Source organism: Kogia breviceps, chromosome 13, assembly GCF_026419965.1.
Source record: "Kogia breviceps isolate mKogBre1 chromosome 13, mKogBre1 haplotype 1, whole genome shotgun sequence".
Lineage (NCBI taxonomy): Eukaryota > Metazoa > Chordata > Mammalia > Artiodactyla > Physeteridae > Kogia > Kogia breviceps.
In genome coordinates, this window is record NC_081322.1 from 60424829 (window position 1) to 60440146 (window position 15318).

Sequence of the window (15318 nt, forward strand, 5' to 3'; positions counted from 1 at the left end):
AGCATCATTATTACATAATCCCCTGGAAGCCCACATTATTCCGACTTTGGAGGTGAAGATACTCTGGTAGAGATCAAATAAATAGCAAAAGATGAGTGCCTGTGGATTCCTGCTGTGAGAGTTCCCACTTCCTCCCTTGAAGTTCGGCAACACTGAAATGACACCTTTTAAGGCATCATTTCCGGCCCTTGGTTTGCTCTCCCCTTTTCCCAATTGCTTTCACAAATCGCATCATCATTGTGAGAACCCACAAAACAAGCAGAGTCTCTCGATACTCGGTATGGATCACCATGAAAGTAGTTTTCAGCACGACATGACTTGGAAATACTGGCAATTTGGTAAGAAAAGGAGAGGACACAAAGTTCATGGGACTCATATGGAGAATAACTCAAGACTTTTTGCCTCTAAAACCAAAACATCAGGGAGCTACTTCTAAATATGGAAAGAAGTCAACATCTCACTAGCACAATTCTCCTTTCAGTGGGAACCCCAAATAGCCAACCTAGATAACTGAAAAGAAACATTTAATTCAAAGTAGTAGTTCAAATAGATTGTGATTACTACCGGGCTCTTCACAGTTTTCCTAGCTCACATTAACAAAACACACTTAACATGTCCTAAGTGTAAGTCTGATTGTATTCTTATGTTTGCATATGAATCCAACAGGCTATTAGACTGATTAACTGTATACAACCTAATGAAGTTGTTCACCTGTAAGAAATGCACCAATTTCTGCAGTGACATACAAACATGCAAAAGGTTGTCTGGGCGACCCAAAGCAAGAATGCGCCACTAGTGCCAGATATTTTCTGTTTCTCTCCCCCTACCCCAGTCTCAAATTCTTCATATGCATCCAGTGAGTTATTAGTCTCCATTTGCACTTCTTGCATAATGTAAAACTCACTGTTCAACTGGGGACACTCATTTCTGTATTTTATTGCATTTGATTACAATGAAAATGTCTCCTGGGGCCTCCAGACTGAGGTAATTTAGAATAAGTGTGCGTGCCATATGGAAGGAATGACAATATTCTTTAAATTCTGAGAGGGATCTCTTTTTAGCCTCTGGTGGAAATCAGCCTATGTAAAATGCTTTCTTGGACAGAAGGTGTGGAAAGGATGCATCGTACTCCCAGCTGCCAGCCAAATCTGTGGCTCAGCCACCAGGGTTTGCTCTACCTTCTTCTGGAAACAGGTACAACATAAACCTGACTGATGACTCTGGTGGATGCATTCCACCACCTCTGCCTTACCAGGTAAAATGCATCTCAGCTACTATGGTTACAGGGGAGCTCGAAACATACATGTTCTCAACATAAACAAGTTGTGTAAAGCAAGACCTGATTCCTTTGTTGCTGCTGAACGAGATGAGTACAAAGAATATCCATTGAACTCATGAGTCATGAATGTTCTTTATATGTAGAGAGGAATAGAAACGTAGTTTTCCTACAGAAAGAGCAAGTCCAAGGGTTTTTCTACCATCTGCCTGAAGGCACTGTACTGGATTTGACTAGTCCCTCACAGAGCGCAGCCAATCAGCTGCCCGGTCACATCTTTGCTCTCCACCGGCTCAGAGTACAGGGTAAGAGTTCCTTCGGGTTTGGACTGCCTGCTTCCTTGTCATCGCTGCTGCCACCTAGACCAGGCTGCTGGTCTCCTTACCTTATCCTATACTCTGTTTCCTCCTGTGCTCCAAAGCCTTTCATCAGGGGCCAAAAATGTTCCTAAGTGGTTTCACCTCAACAGTTCCTAACCTTATTTCTAATGTTCTAGTATCTGAATGAACTCCCAATTGTTTTCCCAACATGAGACCTTCAATAAAATACTTTAATGGTTGTTGTTTTGTTACATTGCCATTTATTCAATGAAAAAAAAAATTTTTTTTACAGAGCTAACCTAAAATTGTTAATAACATCTTTCTCTCTCATTAACTGTGTTGGTAATTTGGAAATTTGGCATCGGGACACTACAAATCCATGACCGCGTCTTCACATTCTGAGCCTATACACGTTGAGAAAACAGAAAACGGAGCAAGGAAGGGCACACATCATGTTCTCTGAAGTATTATTTACAACCCTTAAAAAAAAAAAAAAAAAAACTTCCAAGTAATCTGACCAGGTAACAGCCACCAGTATCTTCTAAATATAACTTAGTAGCAACTAGAAAATTGAGAACAGATAAGCACGTGCACACACCAACAACAGCTTTTCCTTGAATCTTAAGTTCTTTGGCAAAACTGTATCTCAGAATAAGAGTTTGTAACTGTTAAATACATTTTGGAAATCAATTTTCTGCCTTGTTTATAAAATGTTAAAATTTTCCAAACAAATGCTCTTGAGTCTTGCTTTCTGACTTTATAATTAGTGTGTTAATCAAAAGAGGCCTCTGCGTTTATCAGAATTTACACAAAGGCATTCATTCACCCTGGCAGAACATAAACAGGAAACATGTATTCAAGAAATTTTATTTATAATTAACACCAGCTTGAAATTCTTTCCATTAAAAAAATGTTCGGGCTTCCCTGGTGGCGCAGTGGTTGAGAGTCTGCCTGCCGATGCAGGGGACACGGGTTCGTGCCCCGGTCCGGGAAGATCCCACATGCCGCGGAGCGGCTGGGCCCATGAGCCATGGCCGCTGAGCCTGCGCGTCCAGAGCCTGTGCTCCGCAACGGGAGAGGCCACAACAGTGAGAGGCCCGCGTACCTCAAAAAAAAAAAAAAAAAAAATTCAAATCCATATTCCAAAACCCAGATTCTTAAGAGCAGAGATTCCTAACCTTTATTTAGGTAATAAAGAAGCCTTTTGAAAATTTAATGAAAGATAGGAATCATTTTTTTTTCCTGTAGGAAAAATGCAAATACCCATGATTTTGTATATACTGTGGGAAAGCCTAGCCCCTTGAAGTCCATCAAGGAATCTGTGGTTAGGAAGCCTGCAGCCGGAGTCTTAGGAAAGGACTGTGCTGTCTTACACCAGCCACTTCAGTGGCCACACAGCAGAGAATGGGTAGACCATAAGGGGTTCTTGACACTGCAGGGCTCACAAGGGAGTTGGGTCCACACAACTTCAAGGCCAAAACCTTCCCACAGGCCTCCTCCCAAGTAACCTAGTTCCTAAGGGTACAGAGTTCTGTTCTAAAGTTCTCACAACACAGCTCAGACTGGCAGTATCTCCCATAATTTGCCTTTGGTGGGTTAACTCATGCACACCACTGTTAGTATTCATAGCGATCGCTCTTTTGGAGGGCATTGTGCCAGGAGCTCCACTAGGCACTTTATACATTTTTACTTCATCTAACCATGAGAATACCCCTAACACTAGGATGTATTACTACCCTCACTTTATAGATGTTTAAGTACCTTCACTGAAGTCACATGGTTCAGTTACTCAGAGTAGGGCAAACATCCATCTGTAGGAGTCTGAAGCCAGTTTGTTCTTTGTTTTTTTTGGGTGTGTGTGTTTTGTTTCGTTTTGTTTTGTTTTTTGCGTTAAGACTGCTGGAAACTGACCAGAGTACCATACCCGGAAGAGCAATGTACTACCTCACAGTACATGGAGACAGGACCTTTTTACAAAATTATCGGGCTTTATGGCATTTTTTAGTCTTTTACCATGGAATATTCTAACGGAATGATATAACGAACCCCCATTTACCGCCTCCTGGCTTCAGCAATCATCAACTCATGGCCAATCTTGTTTCACCTAAACCACGACTCACTCATCCTTATCCTATTATTTTTAATTCTCAATTATATGATGTTCTCAGACACTATATAATTTTATCCGTAAGTAAGGGGAACACATAATGAAGTCCCTGCTGGGCAGTCGTTAGGCTACAGTTTGCTTCATTGCTGGAGTCCTGGGGATGATCACTCCATGAGCTGTGGTCTACGCAGCGAGGAATGCTATGTGCATCATAAAGGAAAACAGAAGCTACTCATAACAGTGAAATGCCAAAAATTCACCAACTCTCTACATTTTTTTTTTAACATCATTATTTTTTATCCCGCTGTGGCCTGTGGAAAATGCATTGCTCTGTTTCCTGTGTTCCACACAGGATCGCTGGAAGGTTTATGTGAAATACTCATAAAAACCCTATACAACTAAAAGGAATTACCGCTTATCACCCCCAAATTATATTGCTTTTGACTTAAGATAAACAATTAGCGCCTGGACGTCTCAGGGCAGTGAACCCTGTTGACCTATTTTCTTAGTCTATCACTTGGGGTTTTGAACACTCAGTTCACAGAATGAGATTATAACATCCTGACAAATATTTTGCAAGAAATACAAAATACTAAAATAGACGGTCTTGCTGCCATAGTCACAGGAGGCATGATCAACACTGTTTTCAGCTGCTCTTTAGGTACCAAGACCCCACAGATACTTTAGATGTCTCTGGGACACCAAACTCTGTCCATGCCATCTCAGCTGATAAAACTGAGCCCTGCCCGAACAATGCATTTCCTCTTCCACTGGAGCTGCTATAGACATACTTACCTCCTATCACTTCCTTCCATGTGGAAGGATATGGTTCTCAAAAAACCCTGACAGATCAACCTCTGCTTTAAATACAAATGTTACACATACACAGTTTCTGATGAAAATTATATTTACAGAGTCACATTTGGTTCCATAATATTTCTAAGGCTTGGCTTGCTGAGATATGCTTCCCCAGAAAGGAGTTGTTTTTGTAATAATTCTAGAGAAAGTGAGAAAGATCTTTCACAAGGTGAGAGATAATTCAGTGGGAACCGATCCCAAAGAAGACAGTCATGCAAATTATATTTAACATGCTCACTTTAAAAAGCTAGGGAAAGACGTTCTACAGGACGTTTTAGATGGCATATACCACACCCTGTTGGTCATGTGCTATATAACGCTTTTAACGTTTGAAAGAAAATCCAGCACTTCATCTGATGTGTCTGGGCAAAAGCTTCACAACGAACCATCCTGATGAGACACGGACGCAGCCCTCAGCAGAGCCCGTTCTGCCTGATGCACTAAGACCCACTGGACTGTTAAGCAAAACTGAAGCAGAGGACCAGGTTTCAGATGGTGCAGCTAAGATATTTCCTGAAACAAAACAAAAAATACACAAAGGAAAACAAGCAAAAATATGCCTTGGAGAACTTGTACAAGCTGGGGTGGATTATGTAACCAGGCAGAAGGAACTGGCATTCTAAATAGTAGATTTACAAACATTTGACACTGGTTTAGCTACTTGAAATTGGTGATGCTGGCAGCAGCCATGAAATTATAAAAGATCTGAATAACAGATTTAAAAAAATGCTACATCCCACAAAATACTAGAACTTCTGACTGACAGTACGACTCGAGCTTATCTTTTTAAACCTTCATAAAAAGAGAAGTGACAAGCTTAGAGAATAAACAAACTTTATTTTATAACAGTATTACAGAAAGCAAAATATCATTTAATACAACTTGAAGCTGCTAGGAATCTAATCTGGCATCGTAACTATACATAGGGCCAAAGCAAAGGAAAGACTGTTCAATACAGTTAATAAGTCCCTATCAGGTCTCTGGTGTCAGCTTTAAATGGTGTAGCCTTCTTACAACCGTCAAAAAAACTACCACAGCCCTAACTCCTCGCCCTGGCAACCTCACACCTGTGTGGATCATCACACTATCTGAAAGAGATATACCTGCTCGATAACAAAAGGTCAGTTTTACATGGAGACAAGGAGGTTTAATACAAAGCAGAGTGTTCTACATGAGTATTCAAATAATGAAAGTACTGAAATTTGGACATGTTAAGAAAGAAAGCACTAAGGTTTATAAGCTGCCTGAATATTTTAGTAGGAGGGTAGATATTGCTTTCTCTCCCCTCCTATTTCTGGAATGCTGCCGAAGAGCCCGTGTCTGAGAAGCATCGACACTGTGGTGCGACAGGGCCTCGAAACACAGTGCGTGGTCAGTGAACTTTATCATAATTCTCCAGTTTGGAGATTCCCGGACTTTACGCTAAAAGTAAAAAGTCACGGTACTGGAAAGTCAAAAGGGCTCAATATCAAAAAAAATAGCCCCAATGAAATTCTCAAATATTAGAAAATTTTCACGATGTAAGAAACGCCTTTAATCTGCATTAATATTTTCTCATACAAGTATATTTACTGCAAACTGAGAACTCCGTAAATATTGACTTGTAAGAACTCAATGGGAAGCATCCGGAAGAAGGAAAGCCACTATCGAAATTAGTCACAGAGTCTCCTTTCCGCACAACAGCACCTGTTCCAGTGAACAGCACCTTACCAGCTGGGACTGGCTTTGTTCACTATCATTTGATCACAATGAGTCACAGAAAGCAGGTAGTTGTACACAAAGTAAACAGGAAACAAAAAACAAAACTCTCTAATTAAAAACAAAGAAAAGAAATAACCAAGAATATTTAGAAGTGGTTATAAAACAAAATAATATATTAAAATGCGGGGGAACGGTATAGACCAGAGCTGTTAAGGTAAGGTTTGGTGTTGGCATTTTAATTCTTCAGGCTTCTGGCCATTGTTACCAGTCGTAGTATAAATTCGCTGGAGCAGTGGTGTGGCATTAAGACTTGGAATGGTCAAAATTTTTCAGGTTCACAAAGTTGAATGTTGTCTATAAAATGAATTTCTAGGAGGAAAAAAAAGAGACAAGGCTTAAATATTCCAAAGACAGGCTTGGGGAAAAAAAATGTAAGTAAGCTTCACCAAATTCCAAATCAAGTAATCAACAGTTCCCATCTGCCTGGTCCTACAGTAAACAGTATTTTACCAGAAGACAAGCATGAGAGCCTGATCCACCCTTAAGGGCCTTAAAATACCTGAAGGATTGACTAGCACATGAGAAACAAGTGGCAAATAAGAATCTGACCAAAAAGTTAACTATAAAACAGAGGTAATTCATATAATAAAAATCTAAAAAAAAAGAGAAACCAATGTAGGCTTTAAAGTTAGATTCAAAGAAGAAGAAAAAGTGATTTTGACTTCACTGAAATGAATAAAAGCTGCCTCAGGTTGGGAGAAAAGAATGAGGAAAGATGCAAGGAAGTGAGAAAGTGCCTGATAGGTAAGGTGAGTTTACAGATGTCTGGGGTGGAGGTCAGGAATGAATGGGGTGGGGTGGAGGGGATAGGACAGTGGAGAAATGGAAGTCATGGAAGCTAAGTATTGGTATGGTGAGTAATAGAAGGCAAGAAAAAAATACTGGGCCTACTTGTTTAATAACAGGCTGAGAAGTATGAGCTTGATCTCATAGACAAAAAATAATGAATTCAGAAAAGAGCATTCAGACAAAAAACAAAACAGCCAACAAAACTGTCCAGCTACTGCAATGACCTCAGTAACAAGAGGCAAGAAACAGGTCAGGGAACCAGGAGTGGCCAGTTCACAGAAGGCATGACAAGCCCAGGAGAGGAAGAGCTTGGATTTGATTGGAAGTACCAGAGGAGACTGTCAGGTTTAGAGTCTGGGACCTCAAAGATAGAAGGAGAATGATAGGCCTAGAGCCCGGGTGTGGTCTTAGCACTAGGGATACAAATCTGCAAGTCGGCACCAAGGGATACATGAAACCAACAAATGGAACTAGTCTCACGTGAGTATAAGTCTTGGGGAAGCCCACCACCAAAAGTAGGTAGAGGGGAGAGAGGACTAAAATAAAAGTGGACAGGGAGGCAGATAAAAAAATAAGGTTGATGCATTGCCCCTGCAAGAGAAAAGTTTTAAGAAGGCAATTGTTTTACTTTCTATTTGAGTTTGGGTGAAATTTTTGGCAAATGGTAGGTGATCAGAGAAGTCAGCAGAGAGCAGCAACTAATGTCCTTTCCAAGAGGCACTGGTCCAAAGTCAGTTAGATTGTACATTCTTTTGGTTAGATAAAATTGTCTTATTTTAATGAAAAAATTCCCCACTAATTAGATTTATCACAGATATTAGGATAGCCTTTTGATTATTCAGGACTGATTGGCTAATCAAATTCATTGTTTCTCACCTTATTGTCTGCTTTAGGCTATTTCATTACTCAGTAGGACTTGTGCTTGATTCCAGGCCGGGGAAAAACAAAAAAAATCAATGGAGAAACACAGTCTTCTTTTTTTAGGTTAGTAATCATGAACAGAAATGTGGGGGGGCAGGAAGGGGATCAGCTACAACTACCAATCAAATAGTCTTCCGGAGCTACGTGGCCTTCAGTTGTGCTGTTTGTCTATTCTTGTGTTTTGAGAGCTGGTAACCGTTTTCTTCGCTTAGTGAATGTATCATTTGTCGAACACAACCGCCACTCTGCCTAGCTTATGTTACGGAAAATGATCCCCTGACTTTACCACTACCTGGAAATCTACAGAAAGAACAGGGTTTAGGACTCCATTCTCCATTTCCTTTACACTCCAGGACACCTTATTTCACTGAATCTGTTTTCACCAAAAATTAAAATTTTAATTTGTAAAAGAGGCTAAAATTAAATTTGCTTCTGTCATTAGCAGATAAATAAGAATCTAGGAAGATGTAGGAACTGAATCAAAGAGATATTGGTTTCAAAGAGCTTCAACAATTCTTGAAATATATGTAGAAAAAAAGAGAGTTACCCATGCATATTCAAATATCATTTACTTTCATTTATTCACAATCAAACCATTAGAAAGTAAAATAAATCATTTTTTTCTCATAATACATATTGCAAATGACAGCCTTAACATGCTCTTAGGATTCCAAACAACATCGAGAATCAAAGAAAATTATATTTATTGTAATTTTAATATTCAATGCCTTTTTTCTCATTGTTTAAAAAACTATATATTGAGTAACTCTGAGTTAATGAGATATTCAATGTGTCAGAACACCCCAGTTCCTTACTGTTCTGGATGAATAGGGAGTAATTTATTGTATGAAGGGTTTTATTTACACATGCACCTATCTTTTCTGACTGCGTCCTGCACTTAAACACATAGAGAAATGTATTCCCAAGTACTAAACATCCAGCTTTTGAGCTGGGAAGGAGAAAAGGTTGTAATCACCAATGCCATTAATATACAAGCATCCGACATTTAAAATTTTTGTCCTTTAGCATGTATCTGTGAGGGAAAAAAACTAAAACTTAAAATTTGGCCATTTAAAACAAACTACATTTTGGGTCTAAATAATTTATCACATATCCCATTCAATCTGAAACTAGGCACTGGTTCTTCATGTAAGACCTGTACAAGTTTTAAGAGCTATTTTTTTTTTTTTAGTTTGAATTCTACATCTTATACAGAGATTTCTGGATTCTCTGTCAATGCAAGTTGACAGATATTAATTACTATTATTGGCATTAATTCAACCTACTTTCACTTTTGACAGTGTCATCATTGACCTCGAGTTTGGATATGGTTATAGCTGTTAAGTATGAGTTATACTTTATGTTATCAAAATTTTGGTCAAGTAAACAAAAACAAAAACCCAAACCACTATTTCCTTGCTTCAGTTTCCCACCCCCAGACTATACAATGTCACTGAACATTTCTAACTACTAAAGTCACGTTCCTTAGCTTGTGTCCCCCTCTTTTGGCCAATGTGAGAATAGGTCAATGTAGCTACTTCATCTAATCACAGGTCTAATTCTATGTCTAAATTTTTCAAGGATACATGCTAGTTGCCTACTTTGCCTTAAGTCTTTACAGGGTGTCCAGTGCAGTCTTCAATTTATCTTTCTCAGTGTGCCTGATGAGCTGTGGGAAATCAGTCAAGCTCAAGCAGAGTTCTATGAAGTCATCTGAAAAGCACAACCTTGGAGTTTCCAGAGACAGGGGCTCACATGGTCTCAATCTGGAGCGTGCTCTACTCCAGAAACTGATTCGGTGAACAGCAAATGTGCACTTAAGCAAAAATCATCTTAATGACCAGTGGTAAAGCACTCATCCAGAAGGGAGTCTCAATAAAAATGCAAAGCTGTGGCTTTTATCTGAAATAATTAAAATAATGAAGAAAATACAACCTTTCAGATTAATGAAGATTCAGTTACCACAGGGCAGTAATATAGCCTGAGATTTTGAAAACATGAGTAAATTATTTATGTAAGGCACAATGCAACTATTTCCTAAATAAATATGAGGTCCGTGTACTCCAGTGTGAAATTCGGCTTTAAATATGATCGTTTATGAATTTCAGTTATTTCTAAACTTTCATTTTATTCTTCCTTGGCTAATTTGCATATTTAATTTTAAAACAGAATTTTCATTGTAAGAATATAAAATCTTAGAGCCAAAAATGCAAGTATGATACATTTCTATGTGGTTAGACCAGGAAATAGTCAATTCTTACAATGTTTGTATTACCACTATAATTTAGACCCACCAGTTCTCAAATTGTGGTCTGCAGACCTTGGGGGTCACCATGGCTCTTGCAGGGGGTTATAAAGTCAAAACGATTTCATAATCATCCTAAGACACTATTTGCCCTTGTCAGGTGTGGACATTTTCACTGATGATGCAGAAACAACGGTGAGTAAACCTGTTGGCATCTTAGCGCAGGTCAAGGCAGTGACACCAAACTGTACCCGAAGTCACTGCATTCTTTATCACCATGCACTCAACAGTGAAATAAAAAGCAAGCAAGCAAGCAAGTCAGTTTCACTTAAGGATGTCCTGGATGAAACAGAAAAAAATATTAATTTTCTTACATCTCTACCCTGGAGTACATCTTTTTAATATTCTGTGTGATGAAATGGAAAGTACGCATAACACATTCCTGCTGCATACAGAGAAGTACGGTAGATGTCTAGGAGGGAAGTGAATTTGTATGAACGTTCGAATTGTGAGTTGAAGCTGCTGTTTTCATTAAAACACTTTCTTTACTTGAGAGAATTACTGACAAACTATGTTGCTCAATTTGGATATTTGGCAGGCATTTTCTTGAAAATGCGATGAGCCTGTCACTTCAAGGCAAACAATTGACAGAACTTGTTGCCAATGATAAAATTCAAGCTTTCGTGTGAAAATGTATTTTGGCCACCTTGAGCTTGATAGCTTCCCAATATTTAGAGACTCTTCTAGTGGGATCAGTGGCAACCACAGATCTTTTACTGTCTTAGTCATTTTGCCTTTTCCAGGATGGCATACAGTTAGAATCATACAGTACATGATACCTTTTCAGACAGGCTTCTTTCACTAGGTGATTATTTTTAACTGAATATCTTGAAAACTATTTGATTTATAATAGATCAAATTTCAATTAATAAAATTCACATAAACAAAAAACTCTTTGGGCTCTTCAATAATTTTTAAGTGTTCCTGAGACCATTAAGCCTGAGAACTGCTTCTATGGAATTCGCTCCCTAACCTACTGGTGTTTCCTGCTCTCACAGATATTTGTGTGGTTTCTGAATACAGAAGGAAAAATGAAATCTAGTGTTTTTTCCTTTTCGGTCAAATGGCACTCAATATCTCTTCTACAAATAATTCAGCAAAATGGTTTTGTATCCCTTGGCTTGCCTGAATATATTAATACTCTTTTGGGGGTTGCTCTTTTCTTAGGAGGCTCTCATGTGGGCCCTTGGAGGCTCATGTTTCAGATTTAGGTCTTTCAGGACAAGCTTGGCCCCCTGATCTCTGTCCCCTCTGAGTGCCAGATATATTGTGTTTGTTAACATACATGCCAACACAATTTCACCTCAAAGACAAAAATTCAGTTCAAAGTTTGCTAGCACCACAAGTCACTTAAGTATTTTTGCTTCCAGGAGAGTCAATTTTGAGATCTTTTCCCTGAATTTCCATTTGTTCTAAAACAAAACAAAACAAAAAAGGCTTGTCTCAGTTCTGAAGAACCTAGGGGCAGGACAGGAATAAAGACGCAGACGTACAGAATGGACTTGAGGACATGGGGAGAGGAAGGGTTAGCTGGGACGAAGTGAGAGAGTGGCATGGACATATATAAACTACCAAATGTAAAACCGATGGCTAGTGGGAAGCAGCCGCATAGCACAGGGAGATCAGCTCGGTGCTTTGTGACCGCCTAGAGGGGTGGGATAGGGAGGGTGGGAGGGAGGGAGATGCAAGAGGGAAGAGATATGGGAACATATGTATATGTATAACTGATTCACTTTGTTATACAGCAGAAACTAACACACACACTGGAAAGCAATTATACTCCAATAAAGATGTTTCTTAAAAAAAAAGGGGGGGGGCTTGTCTCTGCCTCTCTTAGCTGCAGTTGTTTCCCCTCCAGAGGGTGTTTTAGGAAGAGCATCTCCTTTTCCTCCCACCCTGTAATCGTCAAAGCTCCTTCAGTTTTTAAGCCAGTCATGCTCCCTTACCTCTGAGGAAAGGGTGAGCTGCCAGTGGTCTCAGCAGGCCAATTAAATGGGTTTTCTTTAAAGCTAACAGTCACCTTTGTGTTAGAGCCTTTATGCACATTCCAGTCACTCCAATTAAAGAATGACTACACACCGCAATTTCAAATATCCCGTCAAATGAAAGCATCATCAATTTTGCCTCATTTTTAAACATGATTATTTTATAAAATAATGGTTTTATTGTTCATTTAGCTACATATCGTAGCTGCAACCTCAAAGACATTCTGTCCAAAATACATTTTTCTAAAATGAAGCGTGTTCCAACTACATCGCTGGGAGTTCGTTACTTGAAAGACTCCCATCATGAATCCCTCAGCAAAGCAATACGCAGTGTGGATTCAGGCTGACGGACGGTCAACTCTGGCTCTGCTAATCACCGACTGTGTGACTGGGCAAAGGACTTGACCTCTCCAGGCCTCGGTGTTGTCATCAACCTCCTAAGTGACTGTAAGAACTAACTGAAATAAGTGGCAAAGTTCTCCAACAAAGCTCAGCACAGAGTAGGCACTCATTAAATGTGAGCTAATACTATTATTATGGATTTTCACATATGATATTTCATCCCTGGTTCTACTTCCAAACCCAATTCAACTCTACTTTTAAAGACAGAGATGTCCAGTTCAGTTTCCCCATTAATAACTGCTTGAACCAGTATAATGGTTTCTTTACAGGGTACTTCATCCAATCTAGCATCCTTTCAATCAATCCTGCACACCACTGATAAATTAATCTTACTGAAGGATAGTGCTGAAAATGCTCTTCCCCTATGCAGATGACCTACAGAGCAAAGCCTAAACTAAGGTACTAACACAGAGTGTAATTCCCTTTGCAATTCACCTTTGACAAATCTTTCCAGCCCCTGCTGGAATTCAACACACAGACACAACGTAGGATTTGCTTCTCCTGATGCCCAGCCCGTGGTTATCCTATATGCTCTCTCCTCTCCGCCCCTCTCTGTGTGTTCAAATCCTCCCTGCACTCTGCACACAGGAGCTTTCTGCTCCTTTTCGGGGAACTCTTCCCTGATTTGCCAACCAGAAACAGTTTCTCCTGTTGACTTTCATAGCCCTTTAGCTAGGCTTCTCTCTCTCTCTCTCTCTCTCTCTCTCTCTCTCTCTCTCTCTATCTATCTATCTATCTATCTCTCTATCTATCGCTGTGTTGGGTCTTCATTACTGTACGTGGGCTTTCTTTAGTTGCAGTGAGAGGGGGTTACTCTTCATTGTGATGCACGGGCTTCTCACTGCCGTGGCTTCTCTTGTTGCACAGCATGGGCTCTAGGAGCCCGGGCTCCAGGGAGCAGGCTCAGTAGTTGTGATGCACGAGCTTAGTTGCTTCATGGCATGTGGGATCTTCCTGGACCAGGGCTCGAACTTGTGTTCCCTGCATTGGCAGGAGGATTCTTAACCACTGCGCCACCAGGGAATTCTTAGGCTTCTCTTTAAACACTATTTTTTACCCTATATGTTATTTGTACACTTGTTCCTATGCACTTACCTTTCTCACAGCTACTATAGTCCCTTGAACGCAGTATGTTCCCAATATACATTAATGAATCCATGAACGGGGTAATAGCGGCTAATCTGCAAGGCAAGGCCAGGCTGAAAAGCAAGGGCTTGGGAGGGGAAAAATAAACAGAACTGTATTCCAGGAACAAAGCACTGTCCTCACCATTAGTTTCATCTGCTGATTTAAGTGGAAAAAATTTCAGGTTCATTTTTCTGTTCTCTTTTGTTGAATAACTACTTCTGTGATATCCCAGGAGGACTCTTAGTTCTTTAAAAAACTGGTTTTCCCGAATCTCCCAAATCTGAAGGTTTGACAAAGATTCCTAAGAGTAGTTAGTATTTGGCCCTAAAGCTAGAGGAAGGTCTTCTCATTCACTCTGCTGAGTTCAAATCTTGTGAGAACTTGATATGAAAGCATTCCACAAAATCTTAACGCTTCTTTGAAATAACAAATGGACTACAGTAAGGTCACACTCAGTATACTTTAATCTAGCTAAGCTTTTTGTCAATCTTAGGTTCATGAGTAGAGATGAGAAAAATTTCTCTGTAGCATCAAATAAAAGTTGTGCTTTAAAAAAACAGTAACAAACCTCTTATCTTTTAGAAAAACATCTTTGAACTATATATGACTAGAACTCACTTGGTGTTCGTTTCGTATTTTCATCAAATAGGAAGGATAGTGGGAATCAAAACAATTCATCTCCAGACCCAACTCCGTCACTTACTAGTTAACAATTTTTTCTTACCTCTTCAGCATCCAGTGTGTTATTTTATACTCACAGGACATCTCAATTTGGAATAGCATTTCAAACGCTCAAGAGCCGCACATGAGTACTGGCTACCATGCTGAACAAAACAAGACTAGATTCTCACTTGCTCTAATACTAACTATTTTGATGCATGAGAGTTAAATAAACATAGGGCCAACATGTCCTGGGAATACAGTCCTCATGAGCACAGGAGTCTCTTAAAAACACACACACACACACACACACACACACACAGACTTATTAATTCGTTCCCCCAGCAAAATTCTGTCCTAGCCCACCCACAAGTTTACATTAAAATTTAAAATTACTATTTAAAAGCTAGTATCTGAGATATCTAACATTAGACAAGTTCTTGAAACAAATGAAACTATACCCAGCTCTACACATGGATGGTATTTGATGGTTCTTATAGAGAAGGGACCTATGGCAAATCTCTAGGATTCCATTTCCTCATAAAAAAGGAGGGGGGGGGAGAAGAAGAGGGTCTATATGCAGTTTTAAATTAGATATTCTTTTAATTCCCATACTCTTAGATACGCCCTGCACTAGGGTACAATAAAGTCATAACCACCACCTCCACACTCCTCAGAGGCTGGCTGGGTAACATGTAAGTAGGGAGACGGGGTACCAGGATCTCAACATGAAGAGATGGGAAGGAAGAGACACTGGAGACTTGGAGAGGCCCTCCTTCCCCTAAAGTGGCTGCACCTACTGAGCC

The 15318-nt window shown here is 39.7% G+C and overlaps 1 protein-coding gene across 48 annotated transcripts in view; it reads right to left on the bottom strand.

Moving 5' to 3' along the window:
* Positions 1-15318, bottom strand: part of EPB41L2 (erythrocyte membrane protein band 4.1 like 2) — a 392946-nt gene that overhangs the window by 170601 nt on the left and 207027 nt on the right. For 46 of the 48 annotated variants that reach the window (XM_067010795.1, XM_067010772.1, XM_067010769.1 and 43 more), the window contains one exon: positions 5379-6631. The exons of the other annotated variants lie outside the window; for them this stretch is intronic. The gene's annotated coding sequence lies outside the window, so the exon portion shown is untranslated. Of the gene's footprint in view, positions 1-5378; positions 6632-15318 lie in introns of those variants that run through there. 48 annotated transcript variants of the gene reach the window in all.